The 27197-nt window shown below is 47.9% G+C and overlaps 1 non-coding gene across 1 annotated transcript; it reads left to right on the top strand.

Moving 5' to 3' along the window:
- The first annotated feature begins 5251 nt into the window (after positions 1 to 5251).
- Positions 5252 to 5373, top strand: LOC119451185 (U5 spliceosomal RNA). Its single transcript, XR_005191712.1, has one exon. It is a non-coding gene; the product is annotated as a U5 spliceosomal RNA (small nuclear RNA).
- The last annotated feature ends 21824 nt before the right edge of the window (positions 5374 to 27197 follow it).

Genomic DNA, 27197 nt, shown 5'->3' on the forward strand with positions numbered 1-27197 from the left:
ATTGCATACTACCTGTGCAGCTTATGACTATAGAAATAATTTTCGCAAATTCAGTGACAGGATCACGTGTCTCTACAATTAGGTTGGGCTTCTACTAATTTGCTGTTGGAAACGTGGCGTTAGGATTAGACCATGCCTCTCTGAAATGCGAGGTCGCGTTACCGAATTCCAGGATGAGGATTTGCCCTCGTTAACTATATATAAACGTGTGGGTATCGCATACAGCTATGCTGAGATAAAAAGAGCGCAGCAGACTCGCTTGGCGATAAATTTCGAGAGCATCTTTGACGCAATAAGAGCGAATACTCTGGTTACAGTTCCCGCCGCTACTGCTGAAGAATTTTGGCTATCAGCGCTTTTTCGTGCGCACACGAAGAACCGTGTTGGTGATGGTTGTATCTAGCCAGAAACCGACCTCATATACCGAAGCGCAAATTATCTACTAGAACTGAAATGGTTTTACAGATGTTTATTGCCTACGGAGTCAAGAATCTCCAAGGCTCAATGTTAAAGTTAAGCCATAAAAAAAAATGCGGATCCGACGCACTTTGGGAATCGATGTAAGGAACACTTTGTATGTCGTTTGCCTTGATTGATGATAATTAGCGGTGATGTTGGTGGAGAATGTGTAATTTCTTCAGCGTTTAGTCCAATACTACAGTGGGGAGTTGACGTTAAACGTTACCTAGCGTGCACCACTGATGTTTCTTTGTGTAGTCCACAGAAGACAAAGGCCTACGTGTTTGCTTGAAGCGTTGTTGTGCGTCAATGTTCATAATCTCTGAGATGGTTGAGCATTATCATTGCCTCACACGGCACATCGCATCGTGGCAGAAGTGTTAAACTTTAATTGAATTATAGGGCTGTACGTAATTCAATTAATAATTATAATGTATGTACGCATTGTATACATACATTGGCGGCCTGCACCACGTTTCGCTGCGCTGCGAAGGCCCTCCTGTACCGCGCGACGCTCATTTCGGGCTTGGGTGTCCTCGACGCGGAGTGCACGCTTTGGAGCCACGTGCTCCTTCTGCATACGTGGCCACCACGCTGTTGGAACGCCAACTCCAAGCGCTTTCCTCAGGCTATGGACGAGTGTGATGTTTACACTATAACAGCCCCGCACGTGACTTCCACAGCCCAGCACCAGCATTTTTGTCGCATAGGAAAGAAACACAGCACGTGCCATACGCTCAAACTGTGAAACGCTGCCGCAGCGGCGTCGGCCGGGATGCGCGGAGGCGAGCACCACCTGGTGGCGTTGCAAGGAACTTATAGCGGTGCGCACGGCAAGACCATAACGTCAGCAGCATCGCCAGGAAAGTCTAGAGAAGAGGTAAAGAAAGCTTCAATTAATTAGAGCACAAGTTCGCGAACTAAAACTTGATATCAATGTGAACAACGAGGCAGTAAACAGCGTATGCGACAGACGTATATAACACATTGCGGTGAAGCATACTTGCTGCAAGGCAGCGTCAAAGAGGTCTTTCAGGATATGTGCTTTCGGGGTCAGACAGACGTCTGCTAGGCTAAACTCTGCATTTAAGATTGCGGCCGTGAAGCAGCGTGACGCTCGGTTGCATTATCAGTTCCTGCTTTGATAAGCGCCCGGCAGCTCCTGTCTATAACTTCCTTCGCGCATTCGCAATTAGTCGGAACTTCACTACTCGAAAGACGGCGTACCGTAAGCGAGCATGTCGCCGGTTTCTCCTCCGCGAAACAGGGACGAAATTTTCGAACATCCGCATGGTCACGGGTGCTTGAGCGTCGGTTATAAGGCCGGTCCATTTCGCATATACCATCCAGCAACGCGTGCCTGACTGCAACCGACGGGATCACGTATTGCTCCGCCAGCCTCGCCCCTCTGCAGCCAACGCTATGGAGAAAAAAAAAAACGCCGTTCGTGTTGCGTCGCAGCGCTTGGCTGGAGATGGCCCACGCACGGCGGCCGTTTCTGCATCGCATCTATACGTATAGTATATACTGCAGCAGCGGCGAAGGGATGGAAAGGCAGCACACCGCCGCTTGCATCGTTCCGGCCAGTTCGTGCCCAGCTGGGCACGCGAGGCTGATGCTGCCGTGATTCGAGCACCACTGCCACCAGCACCACCACCGCAACCAGCAGCTGGCTGCAGCGCCGTTGTGACCCAGAAGAACCGCGCACGGAGCGCATTTCTCGCCTCCAGGAAGCGATGGCGGGAAGCTAGCTTGCCGATGAAGAAGAGAAAAAAAAATACGAGGCCCAAGTTGCGACTGGAAGACAGGGAAATATACCAAGAAAGACGAAGAAGAAAACGAAGAAAGCCGAGAAAGAAACCAGAAGGCTCCGAAAACGGCTTCCCTCGGCCGGTGTGTGCGCGTCTCTCACGCTGGCTGCTGCTGTTGCTGCTGCTGCTGCCTTGGCTCGTTGCTCTCAAGGTGACCCGATTTGAAGCTATAGTAGCACAACACTGCGTGCAGCCCTCCCCTTTCTCTTTACATGGCTGTTATTGCGAGCGGTGTCGCCGCTTTCGCTTTCGCTGCTCTCCGGAGCCGACCTTTCCTCATTTGAGTGGCCTGCCTTCGAGCCCGTTTGTTACGCCTCGCGCCTTATTTTCGTGGTTGCAATTCTTCGTCTTATTCGTTTTTTTTATTGCTTCACGCCGTCTTCTCCCGACCGTCGCACCGCGGTACGCGTGAACGACAAATGTACTGGAGGGGTTGTCCAGGAGACTTCGCTCCCAGCGATTGGCGGTTTGGATCGCGGCCTGACCGGCTGATTGCATCCCCTGATCCTTCTCTTGACAGGGTGCACCGCGAATCAGCCGTAGCACTGGCAGTTGACATCGAATGGAATCGCTGAACTGTTGTCGAACCGTAACGAAAGTACAAAGGTGTTCGGGGGTGAAGGGGGGGGGGGGGAATTTCAAGAAGCAAATATTTGTTCTTTCTTTCTTCGCATGAAAAGCTATCATTTAAAGCTTTTTTCGTTTGTTTTCTTTTTCTGACAACTTGTAGCACTTTGTTTATTTCGACCTTGCACACAAGTCAAGCACTTGGTATTGAACTGCAGGAAAAGTCATGCCGGGCTGCGTCTTTTTGACATCCCTGAATTATCTTATTACTATGGCGTGCATGACCTCCACCGTCATCCGTGCTTGGCCGTGCGCCCTCTGTTTTCCAAAAATAAATATATATTTTAGACTCCAATCCTTTTTTTTTTATGCCTGCTGGACTTAAGACGTTGTTTTCATTTCCACGTATATCGTAAGCAGCATTTTGTTACAACCAGTTTGCAATAGGTTGAGTTGCTGTGAGAATGCGTTCCAATGAATTTTGCTTGTTGTTTCGGCATGTTTTTCGCGGCATGCAAAGTGTTGACGTATTTTACTCTGCGCGTTATTTGAGCTCAGAACATAGGCCATTAGCATATAAACAGACAGAGAGACTTTAATGAAGGTCCAGAGAAGCTCCGTTTCCGCCTCTCAGTCGCGGGCCACACGCACGTCGCGACGGGGAGACCGAGCTCCAGCGTCGCATCGTGAGCTCTCTGGACAGCCCAAAATTGGCGTGACTGGTCAGAGCTCCGAAGAGCGGAGCTCCACTCCTCTGCAGTGCATCGTGTAACGAGGGGCCTCCCCAGAGCATGCGTTCTAAAGTGCTACGTTGTCCGCAGCTAGGGCAGTCTGGACTAAAGCAGTCTGGATTGATGTAGTGAAATAAATTCAGGTTGGGATATGATCCCGTCTGAAGCATGCGTAGTGTGACAGCTTGAGGTCTGGTTAGTGTCCCGTGTGGGGGAGGGTATAGTCTTCTACCAAGGTAGTAGTGTTTGGTAACCTCGTTGAAGGTGGAGAGAGTATCACGGAACTCTACGAGCCTAGAATCGACGTAGCCTCGACTTGCAGCAAATAAAGACCGCTAATTATTCAGGAACCTTTCACTACAACGTCTAATGAATCTGTGTTAACTTGCTTCGTTAAATCCCATCAGGCAAAGAGCATAAGTTCTATTGCATAAGGCACAAATACAAGTCATGGGAACGGATAGATGCCGCCATGCATACTCCTCAATAAATTAAAAGAAATTGTGGAAAATGCGGTGGTGGGTTTAAAGCGTCCGGCATGGCGGTATCTTGTGATACCTAGAAAGCGTCAAGCCAAAACCATTTGTCCGAATCAGCAAAAGGCGAAATGCAAGCAAACTGCAAGCAGCCGGAAGTGTTGTCTAATGGAATCCACGGAAATCTCTGCATAAAGGAAAAGCTTACAATATATCTATACAATCCGCAAGCGCCGCGCCTGGATCTAAAGTACTCCCCTCTAGATTCCTTTTGTGACGTACAGAAAACGGGCTTTCGATGTATGATATCGGAAGTCAATAAACTCCGCTCTCATGCCTAAAAAAATACCTCTTACTGAACTGGTGGGTTAATTGAAACAATCATGACTCTGAGAGACTGGCGCCAAATGGGAACGTTTTCTTGTACAGCGAAGCTGTATACCTCTCGTTGGTCGGAAAATTTCGTGGCGTAAACCCAGAACTCCAGGCTAACAATTGAAGGCAAACGGCGTGTCTTTCTTTGCAATCAGGCATACAGGATATATATATATATATATATATATATATATATATATATATAATCATATCACAAGAAGCCAACAAGCAATGACACCAAGGACAACATAGGGGAAATTACTTGTACTTACTAATTGAATTAAAGATTAAAGAAATGATAAATTAATGGATATGAAAATGGATGAAAAAACAACTGTCCGCAGGTGGCGAACGAATCCATGTCTTCGCATTACGCGTGCGATGCTCTCACCATATAGCTACCGCGGAGCCATTTTCCCATCCACTTTCTGGGGTATTTATGTTTTTACAACTAGAACTAACCGTGGGAGTGTTAGCCAGCGCCACCACTCACAAACCTTGGGGCGCATGTGGAACATACTTTCTGCCGCAGGCGTCACGAGCACGTGATCTTTTTTGGGTGATAGCAACTGGTCAATAAACCTACATATGCTACCTGAAGGTATCAATGTTGCCGGATTCGAGCCCTCGTTATGTTGCTCTATATATATAGCATGAATTCTAAGTGCTAATGAGAAGAAAGTGTCTAGTAATATATTTACCTCAGAAAAATTAAGATTTGAAGCCTTACGTTTTTTATGCGTACGGTATATTGCATGAAAGGGTGAACATACCGGCTTTTTAGGTACGGTCTTCATATATCTGGTTTGTTGGCGTGCGGTTATTGAGACCACCGCTCAGGCCGCTCCTTATATAGATGCACTAATCTTTCGTCTTCTCCTAAAGATTATCGTGGGGAGGGGCTTGCAAATGAGCCTATAGGCCAACTTTACAACGAAACTGTATACCTCTCGTTGGTCGGAATACTTCGTGGAGCAAACACATATCTCCAGGTTAACAGTTGAAGGCAAACGGCATATCTTTCTTTGCAATCAGGCATACAGCAAATATATATATATATATATATATATATATATACTTAGTGACGTCACCACGCTTTCATATATAAAAGGGAGACTCGTCTAGCAACTCATATTCCAAGACTGCCATGGGAATACCACGGAAATTAAAGACACCAGAAGAACAGCGTGACTGCAATGCTCGACCATGGCGGCCAAATTATTTTACCGATCTTTTTTAAACAATTACATTAGATGTTTTAGCAAATTCACCGGTGAACAAGAAGAAAGTACTTCAAGAAGAAAGGCCAAAGCTGACTAACAACATTTCCGGGTATATTTTTATGCTAACAAGATACAGCATAGATTTACACACACAGGCAAATCTGTGCGTATGTACACTGCCGAAGTGCGTTTCATACCTCTGGAAATGCTAACGGCTTGTCTATTTCTCCCGGAAATGTATAACATTTACGTCAGCATACGTTCTCATCCCCCATTTTTCTGAGAAATGTGCGGCTACTGTTGAGCAAACGACACAACGCATTATTCGACGATGAGGTTATAACTGCGAGACGAGTCAATTTTCTTCCAAATGTATGATCTTGTCGCTCCAAGTTATTTGCCATCGATAGGCGGCTGACCTCACGTGACACCATTTCTTACTGCTACGTGAGAGTTCAACCTTTTTTTGATGACCGCTTTTTTTGCTGACCGCATTACGCTTCCTTTGCTTCGATCGCCAGCCTCCGACAGCAAAGCGACGGTCTTCCGGTTTTATGCGCCGGCATCCCGCTCAGTTGCGTCGAGACGTTCGAGAGCCGAGGGAAAGCCTCAGCGAAGGCCTTTCATTCCTAGCGTTCCCGTGGCATCGAGCCGAAACGTCGGGAAGAACGCTGCTCGTGGGCCGGCCTCTAGACTGCGGCTGCCACTCCCCGAAGCACGTTTCAACTCCCTTCGGTGGCCAGAGATCTCTCCTCGTATCAGATCGGCAATAAAACTCTAACCGGCAGCGTGCTATAGCCGGCTTTACGACGCGGGGAGATAACGGTCTGACAGGCAGGGTGCGTATAGGTGTTTATATAGAGCTTGCACCCGACTGACACCTTTATTTTCGGGCCCTCTATTGACCCGCGGTCGTCGAGCGATGTAGAACGCGGCTCACGGAATTCCGGGTGTCAATAAGTGCCGCCGGATCGGAGATCTTATCTGGATAATCTTTTTTGCGCACTGCACGGTCCGCCCCGGGCTCGTCGTTGCCAGCAGTGCATGTGCGTATATACAGCGTTGCAACAGTGGCGCCGGATTGCGCCCGTTATGACTTCTAATCTGTTAGGATGCGGAAGGCGGTCGAACAATGGTGGAATAATAATAGTAGATAGCGCCCCGCAGCCCTGTTTTAACAGCCTCACTTAGGCTACCCCTAATCTGAAAGTGCTTATGACAGAGAGAGAGAGAAGCAAGGATAGAAGAGGCAGGGAGGTCGACCAGACGAGCGTCCGGTTTGCTACCCTACACTAGTGGTAAGGGAGGGAATAGAAAGAGGGAAAGTGGAAGCGAGTAAGTACTGAGTCCACATGGGATGATACACAGGATCACTTTAAGCGGTCTTTTAAACCGGTGCACTTCAAGTACTACTAATGACAGAAGGCACAATGCGATCATTGCAATACTCTTTAGGAATATTATAACTGCGCTTAAAACGAGACACGAGAACGAAGTGGACAGGACGATCGCAGACTAACAACTGGTTTATTGGAAAAGTACACCACCCTTTTTGAAACAAACTAAGCGCATGCGCAATGACAAACATGACAAGTTCCAAGACTTCTATCTACTAAAAATGAAATCGCCCTCTTTGCTGGAAAGATACACGGATGAGTCGCTGACGCACTTATCAGGCCCGTGTCTGGCTATCCAAGATGCCTCCAAGATCTCTCTTGCTCTTTGGCTCTTGGCTCGCCCTAACACCTTGGTACTGCTGAAGATGGGCTTGCATCCCTGCACGCATGCGCCACAATGAACTGGTAGATGCCTCCCACTCCCGTCTGCGCCACGCACATGGAGCCAGAGCAAATGCTGATGATGATAGTTTTTTTTTCTACACGCGGACATGGACCTGGGGAACCTAGCCCTTAATAGCTTCGCTGTAAAAATAAAATTCTATATTTATATTCTTGAGGTTTGAAGTTGTGTGCCGTCGAGAAATTAAGTTTCTCACGATACGGCTACACCATTATCCTTGAGTTGTTAGAAGATAGATGCACCATGATGCCATACACAAAGCATATAAACTGAGATCATGATACCGAGATGGGCTGAGTTCACCATTAGTATGGGCGAACGCCCAGCCGAATGAGTGTCATTGGACAGTGGTTAGAAGCTTACTATCTATGGGAGACGATATGTATACATTATTGCTCCGAACTACGAAAGCGAAAACCAATAATTTTGGTAGTACGTGATTTTTTTTTACTTGACTCCCGTAAGTCCCACAACTCCACGAACAATTCTGAATGATGGATCTGGTAGATCCTCAAGGCCATGCTGACTTTTCTCTGTGCAACACGTTGAGTAACGAAGTAGGTCCGGTCACCAGATAGGCTTGATCCCTTCGTTTACCTATGACAAGCTCGCTGCGTTTGCGCTCTCAATACTATGATATCGTGTCATTTGCATAGATTACTGACTTTTTTTCGTGAAACACTAGTTCGTTCAATTTCTTCCGACTTTTGTTCCATTGATAATGGCCTCAAATAATTCCCTATGCGTATCAGTCTATTCGTTCAGACTAGAAGTTCGCACGTGGCTCTGCACCAGCCTTGTCAGGATTGCGGAAGCTATACTGTCTTACGCAGAGCGCGAACGTGCTGCGTTAAATAACGAAATCGAAAAGAAGAGAATGGCGGAACTGAGTGGCCTAGTGCATTGCGTGATGGAATGTTTTAATGCTCTCTGTACGGCTTCCTCAAAGAAAGCAACTACTCGCCGTCATTCGCGAATTGTTTAGAAGTGGAATGAGAGGTTTCTAAACCGGAGAAGGTAGGCCAAAGTTGGAGAAATAACAAAGGACAGCAGAAAAGCACCGAATCCCAGAAAAATAGAAAATTACAGCCGAAGCCCAGAAGCTCCGAAAAAAAAAAGGAAACCGGTTGAGCGCATTATTCCTGCATCTGAATACCATTCCTGCCCACTGCATGTCAGAGCGGCCAGAGTTAGAATAGGGGCCGAGTAGGCTGCGCAAGGCGTCCTGGAACCGCGCTCTTGGCGCGGAAAAAGGCGTGCGGAAGTGGACCGCTTCCGGCCCGCGAACAGCTGTCCGAGTGGCCCAATGAATCTGCCAGCGAGAAGCGATAAATAGAATACACCGGCGAAGCACATGCACTCTTGGCACACGAGCCAGACGTGGTCGGTACGGTCACAGTATCGATTCTCACATATACCCCGAACACCGTCCGCCCCGTGTGTGCTTACTGAACGAGGACAAAGAAAAAAAGAAACTCGCCTCTCGAAGAGCGGATGCTACAAACGTTTTCAAATAAAAGCCTGTGCGTGTAATTGGGCGATAAATCTTAGTTGGTTCTCGCTTTAGCGTACTTACACATTTACGCGGACATACATGCATTAGGCACCGTATGCATATATGTAAACACACATGCAGGACGGGACTACGGGCAATCCGTCGTGCTCTAACAGTTATTGCTTCTCGAGGGCTTGCTTGCTTCGATGTTCGAGAAACCCCGTAGGTCCTATGCAGGCTTTGCAAGCGCGCGCTCGGTATTACAACTGCCGCAAGCGTGAGTATTCGGATGCAAAGGAACGCAACTTGACTGGCATGCTCCGGGGGTCAGCGGCGTAAGCGCAACACGTCGTGGTTACCTGATGGCGGAGGCGCCGCGCCTCTCTCACCTGTAGATGGCTAATGGAGTTCGTGCGGTGAGATAAGATCAGCCGTGCTCTTCCAGTGCACTGAAGATGGGCGACAAGTATATACGTGCTTTACATTCGAGTTATTCCTGGCGGCACTGGTAACTGCGGACAAACGAGAGGTCAGCCGCGTGGCTTAATGGACAGGAAGCGCAGAGTGCTAACGCCGAGCGCAGGATGTTAGGCTGTGGGAGTAAGACCATCTTCGATCGATGTTGTAGTGACTATGAAGCTTTTCTGATGGGGCTGCAAATAACCAGCGATACGACTCGGTGAGGAAACGAACTCTTGGCTATATATAAACATACGCTTAAATAAACATCAGGGAGTTTTTTATTCTACTGCACCCTCATCTATAGAAAAAATAAGTAGTCACCTCTCTGTCAAAGCACAGCGTAAACATGAACGAAGCCTAGGTCAATAATTACTGCCTAATTTTAGCGAGTACATTTAAATACGCACTGCACTTTGAGAACTTAACGCCGAATGTGACCTCTCTCGGTTCACGCTGAAATAGCTTTGCGAGCATTATGAGGGCACGTAAGAGAAAAAGCTCAAAATAAGTCTTCAGTGCTGAGCTTGTTTTCGACGGTGGAAACTTTTGTCACGTAGTGTACTCCGTCTGCCAGCATGCATGGAACTTGAGAGTCCATGAAACTTGTTCCTCAGATTTAAATGCACTGACGCGTGACCATGTGATATGTAAGAGATGTGGTGTTCTCATCCCTGGACTATACACGATCTTTGTAGTACGGCGCGCCCACTACATCTTCCAATTTCTGTTTCACCGTTCGTGATTGAACTTGTCCGAAGGCGACATCTTTCGTTTACGTTTCGCGTTACCTTGTCTCCCGTTCGAGTCTCTGATAGTGGAATAACGTTAAGGCAAAGAAGCTGTGTGTGATTACAGGAAGGGTGTATTTTTTCTTTATAACAAGCAAAGCAACACGAACCACCAGATGCAAATCTCTGTCAAGGAACATTTTGCTAAGAGCAAGATGGACCTGGCTGCCCCATTCATTTTTTAAGACAAATGTGAACGCGAACAACGGAAAGGGAAATCCAAAGAAAGGCAACGGTGTTGCGAGATGTCCCAAGTTGTTTATGCAGCCTTATCTGCGCCAGACGCGGTAACACGAGAAAGCGCACCGATTTACGAGGAAGTGCTTTCTTTAAACGGCCATAGACTGTGCACGCGATACACGGCATACAAAGAAAGACAAAATGAAGGGGCCTCTATACACGCCTTGTTTGAGAGGGCCGTTGTATTTACAAGAACCACTTATCAGTCGACTTCCGAACACGGTCGTTACGAACCAACGTTTTACAGTTCCCACGGGGGTAAGGGGGGGGGGGGGGGGCAACAAGCGACGCCATCTTTTTTTTCTCTCTTTTTTTTCCATGGGCATAAAGATTGTCACGGAAACTGCGCTGCCGTTTCTGACAACACCGAGAACACAAGAGTGTGGCCGCCCACATCTGCATACCCGTGAGCATTCGGTCACTGCGTAAAGGAGAAAAGAAAACGGCTGCTTTCCGTCAGGAATGCATAGGAGTGTGTCCGGCCAGTGGGCCGAAGGCAAAGCGCTCCATGCAGCATTCCGATCGAGAACAAAAGAAGGACGTACGTTAAAATGGCTGCGCCACCACCCCATGCCCCGCAACCACCAACTGCGCCTTCTATTTGTGGAGGCGAAACCGTAAGTGATCGCGCGCGGCGGTGGCTATTTAGTTTGGGGAAAGAAAACCGTACAAACGAACGCTCCGCTCTACCCCGTGGCGCGCATTTCTCCTGCGTGGTGCCTGCACACTTGTTGACCGAACGCTCTGCGTCCAGGTGTGGCCTCGAGCACACGCTAAACAACCTCGGCCCCTGCTTCTGCTGCTGCTGCTACTACTACTACTACTATTATGCTCCTACGCGTACATCTCCTGCTATAGCACAGGCCTGTCACTCGCGCAGTTTTGTGGCGTCAGCGCATGAGCGCGCGTTCACCATGCAGCGGTGCAGAAGCGTGCGGGCGTGGCCGTTGGACGTCTTCGCGGTATAGTATCCACCGGTGGTTTCTGCCCGAAAAGGCACTCGCGGTGCGCGTTTGTCATTCCTCCAGTTTTCTCTTGCATCTTTACTGGGTTTCTTACAGTTCCTTTCCTTTCGTTTCCTTCCGCATCGCCTTCTTTCCTGATCGCACGCTGCCGCCGCAACCGTGGTCGCGCGGTGCACTTTTGCGGCCCGGCGTGTCCTTCCAGTGGAACCACCGCTACGCGCCCTCGCTTGCCGGTTGCTGCTTCTTCCTCGTGACTCGCGCTGCGCTACTCTCTCTTTCTCCGGAGGCGACGTGTCTGGCCGTACCGCCGCTGCGGCTCCTTGATATGGTAATTCCGGGCGTCGGAGGTATTTATAGGCCTCCATAAATCCGGAGCGCCAACCAACACACCTCCTCCTCCTCCTCTTCCCATCCAACTCACTGCCCTCCCCAAACACGAGCGAAACGCGAGCGGCGGCTTGGCTTGGCGTCAGTGCGCGCCGGGTGCCGTAAGAAGGTCTTCCAAACCGAAAGGCGAACGAAAGGAAGGCCCTCCGCTCGCCTGAGGCTCCATTTTCGAGGCGCGTATAGTCGTCCTGGTCGTCTTGTCCTCCCTCCCTTTGAATGTTGGCTTTCGATTTCTCGCGGTCGAGCTTGAAAGGAGAAAACACGATAGACGGTGCAAATCCAAGAGAAAGCGGGGGAGGGGGGGGTATCTTCGATGCGTGCGCGCCAGCGCGGGTCCCATACGGGAACCTGCTGAGGCCACAGGCGTCACGGAACTGGCCGTCCCAGAAAGCTAGAAAACAAATAAGCGCTCTGGCATCCATCTAAGGCTGCATCTGCACACACGCACACGCGCATGTCGTACGCGCGCAGTAAGGCTCGCCGAAGGAACGGCGTTGTAGTGGTCACGGCTGCCCGGTGCGTTCTCGAATAAATGAGCGGCACCCGGACGTGCAAGGAGCACCGGCAGTTGCCTGGAGGCTCCCGAAAAACCAAGCACGAACGAGAGCGGTGTAAGAGCTGGCAGCCTCCGCCTAAGGAACCGCAACAACGTGCTCGGAAACGAAACGGGCAGATGCGTGCATACGGCGTGGGCAGTCCGATATAGCGGTGACGGCTATACGAGGAAAATGCGTAACAATTAAGTCCGTGTGCTCTCGCTCGCTTTACTTCTAATCCGCGCGGACAAGTAAAAACTGCATGCCCACGTTCATACTACACAAAAGAGAGATGGTATGAGGCGCGAGACCAGGTATGGAGGCTTCCGGTTAGACACGAACAGGTGTCTCTTGCGAATTGCTCGCCGAAGCAGTTTGCCGTTGTCAGTCGTCCAGGGAGCGGGGCACGTTTCACGAGCGCCGTTCTCTGACCGTGCGTGCCCTGTCACTGCACGATACTTGGGGGGATATATATGGCGGACACCACGCGTCTCGTTACGTCACTTGTTACGCGACGGATCGCGGACGACGCCGCTTTCTACTTGTCGCCCCATCTGGCGTGCGTCACTGCGTCCTCCGCCACGTGCTCGCAGCAAGCGCCCTACCGCAACAGCGGGTGTGACCGTTGCAGGTGAAATCAAAGCGCACCTGTCTGGTATCCCTTGCCCCCCCCCCCCCTCCCCCCCGCCCTCTACGTATAGCGTTGTTCACGCGGCTCCGCCCAGTCCGTTAGCGCCAGCGCTGGGCCTCAGTATGCGTTGGAAGTGGATTACGTCGCGATTTCCGCGCTCTGTGTGTGAGCAAACAATGGGGTAATTAGGGAGCGTTTCGGAGAGCGAAATTTCGCAGATCCGGTTTTGCTCGCGAATGAAGACGAAGTGAAAGACAAAGAAAAAAAAAAACACTGCAATTCAGATTTCCCATCTCGCTAACTTTCTGCTGGTGGGGCGCCGTTTCCAGCCATTACTTGTCTTTTAGGCGCGCTCACGGCACCTATAGCATACGTTGAGCTGGCAGGCACACATGGCCGCGAAAACAGGACACCTTCATTACATCGACGCCTATAGCTGTAACTCGCTTTCATTGTTCTGGAAAGGCGACGTGAAAGGTCTTGAAACTGGGAATGGGTTGCTAGGCCCCGTTGATTAGCTCTACTCGTTTTGTAACGACGTTCTCTGACATTTGCTCACGACACACCCGTGTCGAGAATCGCCCCTTAATTTATACATAACGGAGTAAAAAAAAAATACTTTTTGTTGCTTTTGGCCCCGGTGGCGATACTTAAATCTCACATTGAGGTGTCCCTCCTGCCTAACAAATTATGTTCGCGGTCACGTCTTTTAATAGTCCGGGATAAATTCAAGCGGAACACAAAGGCTACACATTATTCTGGACCTAAATATTGTCACACACTTCGTATAACAAGACGTAATTTTGAAGGAAACGCTTCTTCGAAATGCCGACAGAATGATGCAAATGAGAATCACCCTTCATTATGCCTTTTATTATTTATACAGCGTATTGAAGAAATAATGAGGGCATTTTCTATGCAGTGTAGAACATGTCGAAGATCAAGGATTTCTGTCTTAATGTGCGCTCTGCCTGTTCCGGAAGAACTCGGAATTCTGCGCTTTAGCAACCGCGGGCAGCTTACTTCAAAGCAGATGCGCAGTGAACGAATGGGGTGCTGTGGTTATTTTTCTCTTGTGATGGAGCTCAGCTTAATCGGCGAGAGGGCATTTGTGTTTGTTATTTTGAAGGGAAACTCCGGCAATTTTTTTCATCCTGTCAGAAAAGCGGTCTTATAAGTCTTTAGCCTCTTGTCACGTGTAAGATAGTTCGATTCGTACAAAAACACTGACCTATTTAAATAAGCAATAAATCAGCCCATCGAAACCCAGAACTGCATCGGGTAGTATATATAGATGGCTGCTTTTTGTGACGTCAATGGTTACATTAGAGCAACCATTAAGCATTAGCCCGTGCCGTCGCCAGTAGCGACACGGGATAATGCGTGTTCACTCCGACGTGAGTTTGCTGTGGTCAATTATGACAAATTCGTCTAAAACAAGAAACAAGAACTTCATATGGTTTCTAGTGAGTGCTAAATGTCTCTTCTTTGTACTCTTTCTAAGCGGGGTTCATTCTAAATCTGAAGGAAACAAAATCTGAACGCCATTCGCACTACCCTTCTTAGAGCAAAAATAACAACAACGAAAATTCTCCTATAGCAGCGCTTCAGGTTACATTGGTGTAGTAATTTTATCCCAGCAAACATGTTTACACAATCAGCCATGGTACTAATAATTCTGCGCACGTTGTTTACGTCTGTAAACAGCTTCGTGAGATATGAGAGCCAGCTGTACCTCCCCTGCATTGACGTCACGAGTGGCGAATCCAGGGTGGTCCATATAAATCACGCATTCGACGGCACGGATTGAAAGTGTGCGTGCCGACCTTTGAAATTATTTTCCGTAAAACCACACACACACAAAAAGCACACACCTTAGTTGCACATAGAAACTTCTCGGCGCATATTTTATTACATTTCCAACCTCTACAAACATGGTATCGGTCAGTGATCATTCTATAGCATCTCTCACACGCCTCCGTTATGATCACACGAGGTGTATACCTGGTGCGTTTTTTTCTAACATGGATCATATCTCAAAATCGCCTGTGGCACGCAGCTTAATTATTGACCAGGAGATGGTTTACCTTAAGATGCCTAAACTGGTCGCATGAGAAATCTAAATGCATAATCGACCAATTACCAAAAATGCGCTAATTTTATTTTTTTAATTGGTCACTTTACTGGACACATTGCAATTTACGACTTGTAGCAGGTAAGCAAAGGCATATCCACTTGGAACGACTTCGATGGACCACTGAGGCGTTTCGAGATATGCCCCGTGAAAGTTTCGGTAAAAATTCACTGTAGTAGGCAGATATCAAATGCAGAGAACAAAACATCTTGTCAGAGAATGTTGACGAGCCGAAGAGGAAGTGAAAGTTCTCGCGAGCCATCTTGGCTACCGTATGCCTGCACCTCCTATTTCCTCAGAATTACCCGCAGATATTTGTACAGACACGCTTTTATGCGACAATACTGTCAATAAGATGTTGATTAGTGTGTGTATAGCGCATGATATGCGAATGCTTACACCGCTACACGCTCGCGTAGTCGTCATTTCAGCGCAGTAAAAATGTGCTGAGCGTATAAAGGGTCTAATAGTCGCTAAACATGTTCGATCCCGGCTGCGGGGCCATATTTATAAGAACGTTCTCGCGTACACATTCAGTATAAAGCGTACGAGAAAACCCGACAGCCGCTTTATCGCCAGGTGAAACCAGCTTTACGTTGACCCCGCTTTCGTCGATTTTCCTCGAAGTCTCACTAGATGGCGTCAGCAGTACAGCGGCCGTCGCAATTTTCACAGAGCAGGATGGTAAGCTACATACGCTTCGCTACCCAACCTATATATATATATATATATATATATATATATATATATATATATATATATCATACCCACGCACGCATATACATACATACATACATAAATACATACATACATGCATAAGTACGTTCGTATGTACATGTTCATGTCGTATGTACGTATGTAAATTCCGCCATGCACATGTACATACGAACGTACGTATTTACGTATGTATGTATGTACATGTGCATGGCGGAATTTGCGGGTAGTTGTGACTAGCACATGTGCTAACAAACCTCATCGCATTATTATCATTGCATGCCCCAAACATGTCATTGTGGCCCGTAGTGACAACCGACCGTGGGGTTGGAAACCCCGAGGCGCGCGGAGTGCAGGGACTATCGGTGCGCGCGGAATGCAGGGACTATCGAGCACTTATACAGGAGTGCTAGTTATCCCTGTGGGGTAAAATTTATTACGGAGCCTTTTGCAACGGCGTCCACTATGCGCGTTAGAAACTTGAGAGTCCGTGAGTCAATCGTCAGTGTTTCGAAAGCCTCAACAATTACTTAGCTGGCCAAATGCAAGTATTTAGAAATGAGGAGAGACATCAATAATATCTCTTACGGGACGACGACCGACTCCTTCGTATGTGAGCTGCTTTGATCAGTGCTTCTGTCGACCTTTGTCAAATGGGGCTCCGACGACTTGTTTACCGTTATTTTGTCTTTCACGTAATGCACTTAATCTATAATCAGCTCCTCTCATCGGCGTTGCTTGAATCAGTAAGTTGTTCCGTAAAGTATAACAGAGCCTGCAAATCTTGCGTTTCAGCAGGGAAGCGGCCATAGTCCAATCAGTGAGTTTTGAATTCTCGAGGCAATCCCGCACGAGCTCTTCTTGGTCAAACACGCTAGGAGATTGAAATATTATCAGTCAGGAGACGCTATGTAAATATACTGTGCCCAGAAACCAGTCCGAGCTATTGGTTCTGCAGCCACATAATCGAAACTTTGACGTAGCGCGTACTCAAAGGAGGAGGAGAGAAAGAGAGAAGGCAGGGATGTTGACCAGAAATGCATCTGGTTGGCTATCCTACTCTGGGGGACGAGAAACAGGGAATAGAAAGATGAGATAGAGAGAGGAGGGGGGAGAGGAAGGAAATGGTGAGCTCGCGCATGCACGTGGAGGGCCTGAACATTTCAAAGGCATTCACATAGGCCAGTCGCCCTCAAGAAAGACAACAGTGGCTTCACAGCTTTGTGGGCCGACGAGCTATGGGGACGGCCTTCAAGGAGCCCCTGCACGGACAACGGTCGATCGTCAAGTCGTCGCAATGCGTTCGATAGTGTTTGTCTTTCCGACTGAAATCAATCGCAGTGACACAATAAATGTTCGATGTTCTCATCGCTGCCGCAGACGCCACACGTAGCACTTTCGGTCATTGCAATCAAAGCACCAGTACGCATTCTTGAAAGCCCCTCCCAACCACAGCCGGTATGCCTCACGTCGGTGAATCCCGGGTGGAAGTCAGAGTTGGAGCGAAGGGTTCCGTTCGTGTAGCCTGGTGCGCCTTATATTTGGCGTGTTCCACTCAGTTAAAGATCGCTTGCGTGCCAGGTGACGAAGCTGCCTTGCAGCGTCTATCCTGGAAAGAGGAATGGGTATAACCACACACGGGTATAACCCGCATTATTAGAACAAGAGAACAAAAAGAGAGGAACGTTTACTGAACAAGTAGCCTGTAACACGTAGCATAGAACAGGTAGCCGTCAAAGTTTAACTTCATTCCAAATGAGGAGTGTAGAGTTAGTATTCTACTATAACATTTATACACTCCCTATAAAATATTAACATGTTAACCGGTAATGATATACAGGCTGCACAGATAGTAAATCATCGGCGAAAGTAACGACCGCTAAAGTGAGTCAGAAATCGATTGCACGTATCTATTTTAATAGCATTATAGGTCTCAATGAGGATGAAAACTCTTACTTGATATCAATAAAATGTATAGATAATCACTACAAGTAATGCGGCAGCGTGAAATGCGCTAGTTCTTTGGCAGAAGCGAAATATACAAATGCTCCTGAAAGCTCCGAAGAAACAAGGGCTACAGTTGGCTGTATGCGTTCCACTTCCTGTGCCCGTGACAGAGGCTTCTTTCACTTTTCTTTATCGTGCACACATAATGTCTTCATTGCCCCCTCGCTTCCTTACTGTTCTGAACAGCCTTACAAAAGAGGGGAAAAGAAAACACAACAGCGACAACAAAGAAAACGCCCCACAGTAACGCCTACACAACATTGCGTGAAAGTTGCGACGTAATCCAGCAGTCGGGGAAGGGAGGTAAAAGGGGGGGGGGGGGGGTAGAAAGAAACATATAGGAACTCCTCTGGCGGTTATTCTATCTCGTCCGTAAAAACACAGTGAGGACGCGAAATCGAAACTTCCACCATCCGCTACGCCCACTGCCACCGCCTTCCATTCAACGGCGCGATATCGGGACATCAAAGAAAAGAGCGGTCAGAATTCTCTCTCGACACATCCAACACGAGCGGCAACAAGACGTGCGAGGAGAAAAAAAAAACAGAGAACGTACCGCGGGCCACCAAATTATCTAATGGCCCCCGACGCCGCTCTCCTCGCGACAGGTATTATCGGCGGCCGCGATTTATCTGCTCCACCTAGCGGTACCGGGAGTACGATAGACTGCGCAACTAGTGCGCGCGCGAGAGAGAGGCTTGCAGCCGGAGGCCGCCGATTTGTAGGCCGCCGGCGCGCATATCGGCCATTGTATCGGGCCAAAAAACGACCCACTAAATTCGACTCCTATCTCGCGCACGTTTCAGCTGGCGTCGTCGCGTGTACACGCCGCAGCCTTCTCGGCACGCCCGCAAAGTTTTTTTGGCCGCCCGCTCGCTCGCTTCTTCTTCTTCTTACTTCTTTGCCATCTTTGTTTTCCATTCTCGTTTTCATTTCAGTCATTTTCTATTGGACAGGCCGTTTCGTTATCGCGGGACATGCCTAGCGCCGGCGTGTGTACGCGGCCGAATACGAAAAGCCCCGAATGTCTACACGCGCGTGTGCATACATACGCGCATATCTTGACCGGCGGTGTACAGCGAACTCGGGCGCATGCATGATGCCAGACACTCACGCGCGTAGTACATACGAACCAGCATACGAACCAGCAGAAAGACGGGGCGAGCGCCCGCCTTTTCGAGCTGCCGCGGCCGCCTGTCTTCTCGGCAAGACGGAAGCGGAAACGAGTCGTTTCCACGAGGAACTCCACGCGGGGGCTCTTGGAAGGCAAAAACTGCGGCGAGTCGCTGCATGCTGGATGCAGCGCGGTCTCTGCGTTTGTGTTGAAGAGAGTGTAAGATGATCGCTTCATCTATTAAACTGCGAGTGTGTGCGCACGGGCGCGTGCCGCGGAGGTTACGCGTTTCGCATTCGACTCGCGTTCGCAGATTGCGGAGGTCGCCAGAGATGTCGAACGAGCCTGTTCACTGTGTACGACGACGCGAGGCGACAGCTGGCTGACGCCGTTGTCGCCCCTTCCATCTCCGTACCGAATGCATGCTTATTGGGAACGCGTGTGGAAGCAACAAATCCTCCCATATCTATTCTTTCTTTCGCTTATCGAAACGTGCCTACCGAGGAGCAATTTCGATATCTCATGAGCGTAACGCCGTTTTCGGGTATTTGTTTCTTCCATTATATTCTCGTTGCTCTCACGATCGTGCCAAACTTACGCCTGGGGGAACACGCTTTTTTTTTCTTTCCTGGTACTCTCTCATATACTTTCGATGCGCGGCTGTTTAATCGGCATACTTTGGTCCGACTTCGACATTTGAAGCCTGCTTCGTAAGGAGCCGTATTAGCTCGATTATCTCCGCTCGTGCCTCGACTTTCCTCGTGGTGCGATGTAACTTTCTTATTTTACTTTCGTTCGGCCCGGAGCAAGAAATATCGGCACGTATACACAGAATGAGCACGTTTTCCTGTCACGACCACTTCGCTTGCTAAGTTTGTAACTTTGTATCGACGCATGACTTACTTGTTTATTTATTCTACCTCTCTCTCCTTATCAGCGCAGTGGGATGGGCCGATTGTCTTTCCTTCAAGCCTGTGACGTTACTGTGACGTTACCCGAAGTCACGGCTCAACGTTTCCATCTTACGGAGCGAGGCTCGTGCTCCGAAAGTTGCGCACGCAATCATGAACACACGCTATACTTAGCTCTACACACACTAACGAACCCCGAGAGAGGCAGTGGGAGGCGCTTCATTCATAAGCGAAGTTTCTCTCTGCAGTTATTTTCATTTGAACAGACAATTCGACGGTGGAGGTTGCCAGAATAATTCAGTACCGCATGCGTGCGTCATGCTTGTTCTGGGTGGTTGGATAGATGAAAGGACGACGCGATGGAAGAATTCACTTACGCGAAGAAAACTCGGAGGATGAAAATGGTATTAAGTACTTCGTCAAGAAATTAACTGGAAGCGAGAAATAAAGTTAACCTGTCCTCCTTAGAAGCGAAGAAACTGTTTCGTCGTTTGTCCATACGAGGGCACAAGTGTTTGAAAACGCAGGTTACTCCACATGTTGTAGTCTTCTCGAACGGTTTAACCTGTCCCGCTTCTTAATAGGTGAGTGAATGCGTCCATTAGGACGCTTATCCGCCCATGCTTGTGTTAAAATTAACTTCTTCGCTCATCAAGCGCTTTGATTTTTGGCCGAACTTGTGCATGCAAACCTTTGTCACTTACTGAGTTTTTGAGGCAACCAATTTCTGTCGCCTTCGCCATGCAGGTCTCCACCCTCAACGGCCACCATACCTACAGCTACAACACCCGTAGCAGGCAGACACCAACGCTTTCTCCTGGACCTATACTTTTGAATGCCATTCCCGACGTAGTCAAATCCTGCCATATTATCGAATTCACCATCTTGTCAGCTCTGATTGGCCCGCAGAGCTGCTACGGCCTCTCTGATTGGCTCAAAACACCAACCTGGCGGAATGCGACAGTGTCGCACCTTGGTTTTTGACAGGACCTTAAGTAGACCTCCTATGCCAAGTGGCCAAATGGCGGTATAATAATTGAAAACTCCTTCACGATTTGCACGCTACGTCACTAAAGACACCAGAATGTCATTTGATCGAAGGGCACATCTCACATTTGTTGAAACTCAGAAATTGCTTTGCAGTAACGTGAAAGCTTGTATTGATCAACGGATGGGGTAAATAAGGGAAAACCTTTAGGCTGGAGCGATCGTTTCGAGAATGAGAGTTCTCTTCGTCAGGTTTGTGACGAACACACATCTCATTGTCAAGACTTTAGTTCCGGGCTGAGGCATCCGCCATGACTAAGGTAGCTTCCATTGCGAGAACGCTGGCTCCAGGAGCTTCCTTCCCTTATTCGCCACCTGTTGATCACATGGCATTTTGATGGCGCTTACTTTTTCTTAAACCAAACCTTTCTTTTCCTACCATCCCGCTTTTTCTCGTGGCTGCTGCTACTAGGTCGGTCGGCATCTCCCCTGGTTGCTCCGGCTCATATATAAACCATAGGTTGGCACAATGAGCAAATAGTCATTCATAATGACTCAATAATTATTCGTAGGCTGCGTACTCACTCAAACTCGTCAGCACTCACTCACATTCCATCTCATACTCAGGAACGCCCGCTCAGGTTCATAGCCACTCCGTTAACTCTTACAGGCACCCACTCACACGCAGATACTCGAGTCCACTCTCACTCACCGACAATAACTCACATTCAGAGCCACATCAACTTAAGCTCACCACCAGTGACTTTCGTTCGTACACGTGTTAACCGGCACTCACTCTCGCTCAAACTCACGTCAATCACTAACGCTCTGTACCACGCTAATGAAACGAGTGTGGCGCCACTATGAGTCAGCGTACTCGTGAGTGAGTATGGTTACCTATGTACACCAGATAATTTTTACTCGCTATACAGTGCCACGTGGTGCTTCTGTGTTCTCTGTAATTAAACAATAAATCACGGCGTAAAACATGTACATATGATGTCCGCTGACAGGCCTCCAGCCCACAGACCTTTTAATGAAATATCGCTTGATAATATACGGCTTCTTAAGTTTTCGTAAACTTGCTAGGTTTAGAGGCTAGCCCAGACTTGGGCTGCTGGGTACCACTGCTTTTGTGACCATTCTTGGCCGATCCCCCCTATTTGATATGGGTCATATTGACACAAGGGGTATAAAAGCTTTAACTCTATTAAAGCGAGGTTTTCTCACTTTTTTGCACATCATTCATTGGACTCTTATTGCTCGGACCTGGTGATGATCATGTATACTGTTTAGTGGCGCAAGGGCCAGGTATAGCCAAAGAGCGCCATTTCTTCAGGTCCGAATTTGTCGGACCTGGTGTTCCGACAAATTCGTTGTTACCGTCACGAAAATGAACACCAGGCTTTTTTCACCCTACTCGCGTTGTATCTATCTTTTTGGAAAAGCTCCTTAAACATACGAAGTTCGGCATGCTCATGCCATCCAAGAAAAAGGAATGATGTTAAGAGAAGTATCTCCGCGAGAAAAAAAAGAAAAGACAGGAAAGGCATATGGCAAGGCAACAGAAAGCGCTCCCTCTTTGGTCAAAGGTGCGCATGATTGACTTTATGACGCCGACGCACTACCTCCAAACGCCAGGGCCATAGAGACAGGCCTGAGCATATATCCAGGCATTGTTACGAAACCCCGGCGTCATGCGCGAAACAAGGTGAAACGCTGGGAGGCGGTGCCCGGTGAGGGGGAAATGGAAATTGCGTCTGCTCGGGGGGGTGGCATTCAAGAGCTGCAAATGGCCGTGGCGCAATCGAAAGCGGAAGCTAAGTTTTTAGCCATCTCAGCAGCGGCGCCCTTTAAAGGCCGAATTCCGAGCCCGGCGGTCCGGCAGCCGAGCTCCGCACGGCGCCACGGCTCGTTTCACGCCATTGTTCGCGCGCGAGCTCCGTTCGGGCCATTTCTAGGAGTCCTGCGAATACTTTCCCCATCATTTCTCTTTCTCTTTCTGTTTTCTTTTCTTTTTTCGTTGTTGTTGTTTTCTCTCCACTGATGAGGCCTCTACGAGGCAGCTGACGCCAAACAATAACACAGTCGAATGCATTCCGCGTGCCTGTTGTTTTCTCGGCAAACAATGGAAGCGGGAATAAATTTACGCCTTGTTTCTGCAGTGACTGCAGCAGTCCCCGCGCGTGAGTGAATGGTGCTAGTTCGCGCACACTGCATGCTGCTTAAAAGTTGCCCGAAACGCGGAACCGCGCGTTCGTTCGACGTTTGGACGAGGCCGGCACAGATTTCGACTGGACGCTTTTATTTCTTTCTGCTGGGCGAACGAGGTTGCCTACACGTAGGCGTATACACACACCTGCCTTATTCGCGAGCGGTCTCGATTGCCTTTCCTTTATCGCCAGTTTACATTCGCTGGGCGCTGCTCTGCTGTTCTTATTTGTTGTTGTTTTGTTTATGCGGCGGACACGCCGATGACGGTCGGCGGACGGTCTATAGCGATGCCTGTCGGCTGCTTGCGCCGAAGCGCCTCGAGTTTTTTTTTTTTTTTTTTTGCTTTCTTTTGTTTGGTTTGGTGCGCAAGGAATGTAAATAATAGGGTGCGCATCAACGACTGAAATTTCGCGCGTTCTAGCTGCAATCAGCTGCGATCTATAATAATGTTACCAATCAAACTCCACGTGTCCGCGTAAAAGATATTCGGTAAAGGAAACCCGACGTAAACCAGGGAATGCATGCAATCGCCGGATTGAATTTTGGTCACATGCACCCCTCGGTAGAACGAAAAGGAGTTTCCGCGTTCGCTGGAACCGTATGGTCACATGTGTCCCACGAGATCGATCACAATGAAATCGTTATTAAATAATACAGGTAGCCAGAACCCATACGCTTTGCAAACGGCAACCCCCATTGTCCATCTTCCGTAAATAAAGCCTCTCATCATAACAATATGTACAACACTATGTTACTGTGACTTTATTCATTATGGAAGATCCGCATGATCGACAGACACGCTGAGCCCCTTCGTTCGATAACGCCTGTCTTTAGAGAAGAAGCGGCTCAAGTGCGTAGAGTGGTCGAAACCTTTGATCCCGTTTCTGAGTGGCTTCCACTTGTAGATACCTGTTAGTTTCCCGATTTTCGAAGTTTAATTGCACTCTTTATCATAGGGTGCGTGCATGTATTCATATAGAGTTCATATGTGTATGTAAATGTAATGTAAATAATGTCCGCCCTACACTGTAAAAACCAGCCATCAATTTGACCGTCATGTTTTTTTATAATTTTTTACAGGCCATTGGTGTCATTCGGACAAGAGGTTTCTATCGCCGCGTCAAGGAGGGAAGGAGATAGTCGCGAACACTGCGTGAAAAAAAAATAAAAAAAAATAAATTGCTCGTGATAATAGCGCGATTCGACTGGTTGCCGTGTGCAGTACGTCATGGTATACGCCTTACAAAATGACAGCCTTCCGTCACATAGACGGTTACATGCGTGGAATTGGAGCTGCCAATATATTTCCTGTCAATTACTGCAGCATTTTTATCTGCGTGCGTTACGGACATTATTTCTGCGCAATAAACAAATAGGATAGATCTCAAAGTCGTAGTGGCTATCATGGATTGCTCCAAAATGGCAAATGCTGCAGCGATATGAGTTGAAATCCCACTGGTGATAGTGGTCGTAGACAATTTTCTTTTTCGGCGCCCTCTGGCGATGGGGAAGATCAGGATAGGAGGCGACCTGACGAAGACAAAGTATTCTTTATGACAACGTTCGTCGTCGGTTTAAAGCAATGAACGGGCGAGGTGAACCCAGTTTCGTGCACGTAACGGCTGTCGCTGTAAAATTGGTAGGCCTTATTCTTAAGACAGCACGGACATAAACAAACGCTCAACCTTCTCCTATATCGCGCTAGTCGGTTGACACATCCACAGCAGACTCCGGTGACATGAACTCACTCGCCGCCGTCATCTACGTTGACTTGCTTGGCACTTTGCTTGGTGATTTCTTCGTTGCTCGCACAGTGCGATCTCATGCGTGTTACTTTTCTTTTCAGATTGTATTGAAACGCACCACTTGCGAGTTGGTTCCGAGACCAGCTAAGTATGCTTTTTTTTTTCCTACGTCCCTTATCCAATTCGGGAACAATATTTAGAGATGCGCGGTTAGTGCGACGACACGACGATGGCCAGTCAAGGTTCATCGGGCGTACGTTTTCAGTCAGCCTTGCGGTGTAGTGAAGTAGTCACTGTCCTCGAACGGATTGGAACAGGCAGCGTTAGTGCTTGTAGGATCTTGGAACAACGTGCTCGATTCGAACCCGACTCACTCCGAGATTTCGCAAAAGAAAAGTGAGCATCGGCTTACATTCGAATAAATACGGAAGCTTCGTTAATTGAAGACCGGCATCGAAGGGCTTTTTACGTAGCATTAAGATATTGCGCAAGAGCTACGTTGAAATCGTGCTGACGTTACTTCGCTGAATACGTCGTCGTTACGTCTCGGAAACTGCGTACGCACCGTTCTGAAACCACGCTTCGCGCTTCCTTTCCGGTGGCGGCCTCTCTGTCGGGGAGCGCCGCGCGAACTAATGTTTAGTGAAGAAATGTGATCCCAGGTGGCGCTACAGTTCAAAGCCGAGGACTCGAGCATATCTTCTTTCATTCGTATACGGCGCGAAACTACGCGGCTTGATGCAGGCCTGCCGTTTTTAATGGTTAATGCGGATGGGAATTTATGCGTATCACATATTTCGTTGGGTTTCTTGATGCAGGCGTACCGCTTAGACTCGAGTACGAAATCAACAAATTTATCGCGCGGCTGCTTACTGTTTGTTCTCCGTGTTTCTCTTACTTTGGTTTCGTTTAGCATCGTGCGGCATCGATCACTGCTAACCGCTTTGCCATATGTGGCCTCTGACGTAGTGGCGTACCAGCTATTTCTCGAGCGGGGGGCGGGGGGGGGGGGGGGGTGAGCAACCTTGAAACCATCTCAACCCTCTCTCTCTCTGTATATTATATATATAATACCTCAAGTGATTGAGCCTGTAAATACGTCTGTCGGCTGTTTTTATATTTAACAGACATAGACCCATCCATCAATCACACATGGTGAACCATGGGGCCCCCAAATCTCTTTAATTTGCATATATTTTTTTGAAACTGTATAAAATTTCCAGATGATCCAGGGGCAAAGCCAATGAGTGCCTTACACAGGTTCCTGGTCCCGCCCAGTAGCAGCAGTACGGCGCACTTAGAAAACGCACATTTTCTACAAACAATTTTAATAAATCACCAAAGAATTATACTTGTTGTTTAAGACTACAGTACGAATGTATCGCTAATTAACGTAATAGTGTTGTTGAGGTCATACACAACAAAGTACAGTAGACATGAATTACTGGCCATATTCACAGTAAAGAAAAGACAGCAGATGTGTGCAACCTTGGTGAATTACGTCCCAATTTCCAGCGAAGCTGTATCTTTCGAGCAGTTGTAATAAAAGTTTAAATTCCCGGTAATTATATCCCATACTTTGAAAAGTAGCCCGTATAGGACTTCCGTCACATGTAATGTTTTGGAGCTCTTCTGGCTGGGAATTTTGTAAAAGCTAGTAATTCATCAACACACAAGTTACTTCTTCAGAACATTTACCATGGTGTGCTCGCTCCCGCCTCCCTCACCTAATTATCGCTATGTTTAATATCGGTTGAGTTCCCAGTTCTTCCAGGGCTGCGGGATGAATTCTGCTTTGTTCGTAAAATACATTCTAAAAGCTATGAATAACTTGCATGCGTAATTTCCTGCAAATGTTATAGTTCGTCCGCGGAGTGTGAAATTTGCCTATCTATTGCGCAGAACGCGCCCTTCTGTTTTTATCAAATATAAAGAGAGTGTGTTGTTCACTTCACCGAATACATCGTTAAAACCGACTAGGAACGTCATATGATGAAAGAAAATAAGGGGAAAAACGAAGACTCAGTAATTATTCACAACATTTTTAACTGGACCAGGAACGTAAAATATTTGTCACACATTGCACTTACCATGACCATCCTACCCTTTCCACGAAATATAAACCTGTTGTAGTCTACAGCTACGTCGGGATACTGGGAAGCATAGCTGATAGCGGCCATAATACATGCGCTAACACTTGAGTAAGTGTTAAGTGCCTTTAGAAAAATTCAAGTAAGTGTTCAATTGGTATTGAAATAGCTCCGCACGAGCGGCCAATTTAATGTTCACGAACATATCTACGATAAGTCGTGATTACACTATGGAATTCGACAGTTAGACCAGTAAGAGGTTTGAATAGATTTTTGATGATAAGAGACTGACACTGCAACGCTATGTAGAAGTTCTCTGGACCAAGATTTAAGAG

This window comes from Dermacentor silvarum, chromosome 4, assembly GCF_013339745.2.
Source record: "Dermacentor silvarum isolate Dsil-2018 chromosome 4, BIME_Dsil_1.4, whole genome shotgun sequence".
Taxonomy (NCBI): Eukaryota; Metazoa; Arthropoda; class Arachnida; order Ixodida; family Ixodidae; genus Dermacentor; species Dermacentor silvarum.